At 42.1% G+C, this 2,767-nt stretch overlaps 1 non-coding gene across 1 annotated transcript; it reads right to left on the bottom strand.

Annotated features, from left to right (window-relative positions):
- Positions 1 to 2,344: 2,344 nt before the first annotated feature.
- Positions 2,345 to 2,447, bottom strand: LOC116873300. Its single transcript, XR_004383775.1, has one exon. It is a non-coding gene; the product is annotated as a U6 spliceosomal RNA (small nuclear RNA).
- Positions 2,448 to 2,767: the final 320 nt, after the last annotated feature.

The raw sequence follows: 2,767 nt of genomic DNA, 5'->3' as shown, positions 1-2,767 counted from the left end.
TTTGTCCTTTTTTGTGTTGATGGATATTTGAGTTGTTTCCGTTACTCCACAGAAAAAGAAGAAATGGTTCAGTGTCTGCTTGTGGACGCATTTCCTTTGCTCACAGTGTGAGAGTTTTTGAGGAGTAACTAAGGCATAGCACGGGCATATCTCCAGCTGTTTCTTCTCCCAGTTCTCCCTCATCGCCTAGATTTCTAAAGGTTCATGTGGCCAGAGCACAGTCCTCACACCTCTGCTCCTCTCTATCTGCCCTAATTATTAGGGGATGTTATCTGATATTAGTCTTTCAATATTACCCAAGGTTACTATCTCTAGTCTGGACATAAGCCCCGAAGTCTACCTTCCCTATATCCACTTGTTCACTTACTAACTCTTCTTGGATGTGTAAAAGGAATATACGTATATGGTGGATACTGTGAGTGCTTCCCAGTGGTATCTCTCTTCCAGGCACATATATTTCTCATAACGCTTTTTTAAAAGAATCTTTGTGTACAGGTGATGCACAATGTTACATCAGTTTCAGGTATACGCTGCAGCATTTCATGCATTATGCCATGTTCCCCACAAGTGTAGCTCCCTCCTAACACTTTCGTGAGATGGGAGATGTGACTACTCATCGAGAAAGTAAGAAACGTGTTACATGTATCGGGTGTTTTCTGGGAAGCTGAGTCACAGAGAGTTGGTGCAGGAGGTTATGGAGGCCAGACCTTCAGGGATTCACCTGTAAGAGGGAGAGTGAGGGGAGGAGAACTGGGAAAAGTTCACCGCAACGCAGTTAAAACAGAGCCTTAGGTGATCCTATAAGGGCTTCTGGAGCTGGGATGGACCATCAGATTTGTTCCAAATTGGGTCAAGAGCTGTCTGTGTTTCCCCTTGTCAACTGTCACCTGAAGTGAGCCCCTTTAGGGCGAGGACATTTCGCCTGGGCTGGATGGCTCTCTTTATAGGACACAATCCATGGGCAGGCGTGCAGGGTGATCCATTGGTGCCCAACTCTCCAACAGCAGGGATAATGAATGCTTCAGACCCCCCAGGGAATTCTGGGCAGCAGACCCCTGCATCCAGTGCACAACCGCAAGCTGAGGCCCTCTGAGGCCCTCGCCCACTTTTCTGATCCTGCCATTCCCGTCATCACTGAGTGCGAAGATGGTGAGTAGGGAAGGCAGAACCATGTTACTAAGTCAATGCATAAAAAGCAGCTGTTCTGGAGAATTCTCCAGTCCGTGGTAGGCATGGCCTCAGTGAGAAGCAAACTTGTGTATTATACCGTTAAGATTTGCTTTTCTTACCACACTGTAAGCCTGGCCCAAACTGACCAAGTCAATACCTCAAAATGAATGTGTACAAAACCAAGTTCCTGATTCCCCACCTCCTCCAAACCTACTCCTTTCCACTGTCTCCAGGATCTTAGTTAATGGAAATTCCATTCTTCCAGGTTATATGTTAAAAACTCGGGTTTAACACTGAGTCTATTACAAAGCCAGTTAGTAGCTCTTCCTTTAGAATTGTCAGGAGTTACTGGTCTCTCACAATGCCAGCATTACTGCTGCTCCGAGCCACAGACATTTCTCTCCCTAATTATTGCAGTCATTCCCTAACCGATATCTTCCTTCTGCACTCACTGCTCTCTATCTCAGCAAGGAAGACAGGGGGATCCTATAAGACAATCCTCTGCCTCAAACCCTTCAGGAGCCCCATGTCTCTCAATGTAAAAGCCAAATCTTTCAAGGAGCTATAGGCATTCTGTCATCTGGCCCTATGTTACTTCCCCAACCTCATCTGGCATCACATTCCCACTGGCTCATGTAGTTTTACTGATTCCTTGCACAGTCAGCACACCCACCATGCCTCTCACTTACAACATTTGTGCTCACTGTCCCGCCAGCTAGCCACTAGATCTTTTACTTCCCTCAGGGCTCTACTCAGATGTCGTCTTAATACTGAGGTCTTCCTTCATCACCACAAACTTTTAAAAGAATACACTGAGCAATCAATTGTGCTTTAGTGTTCTCTAGAACATACCGCATCATGAGACATATTGTAAATATTTTTAAATTAAAAGGATAGCTCTGCAAGGGCAGGACTTTCTGTATTACTCACTGCTGTATCTGCTGTACCAAGAGTAGCCACTCTCACACTGAATCTGTATTTGCCGAACAAGTGAATTGAATATATGAGGTTGCTCATTAGTACTAATGGTGTATAGATTATATTGGATTTTCTATGGAAAACATATTATATTTGCATATTACATATTACACTTTCTGTGGAAAATATATTACATATTACATTACAAAATATATTACATATTACAGAGCAATTTTACCTCTTATTTAAATCTTTTAAAAAATTATATAACAGTGAATTTTCATGTCATCCTTTCTCAGGGGCCATGCTCATCTTCTCTGTCTAGTTCCAATTTTAGTCTATGTGCTGTCAAAGTGAACTCTGTCACTTAAATCCTAAAATCTCTCTTTGCTTTGCTTTTTTTTTCTTTTCATATTGCAATGGCTAAGATTAGTAGTTCAATTCCTGAGGGTTTTTTTCTATGAAAGAGAGCTGAATTTTATCTAGTTATTTTTTCTGAATCTATGAAAATGATTGGTTTTCTAATAGTTTTGTGGTTTTCTAATAGTTGATTAATTTTTTTTATGTTTAACCATCCTTAGATCCCTGTAATAACCTGCTCAATCTTTGAAATCTATGTCAGAATGCAGAGCTCGAGAGACATAGGCTACAGATTCCCACTAAATGAGGCCACCATCCC

This window comes from Lontra canadensis, unplaced genomic scaffold, assembly GCF_010015895.1.
Source record: "Lontra canadensis isolate GAN:19392208 unplaced genomic scaffold, GSC_riverotter_1.0 scaffold32, whole genome shotgun sequence".
Taxonomy (NCBI): domain Eukaryota; kingdom Metazoa; phylum Chordata; class Mammalia; order Carnivora; family Mustelidae; genus Lontra; species Lontra canadensis.
Note: the sequence above shows the minus strand (reverse complement) of the source record. Positions and strands in the feature narration are given on the sequence as shown.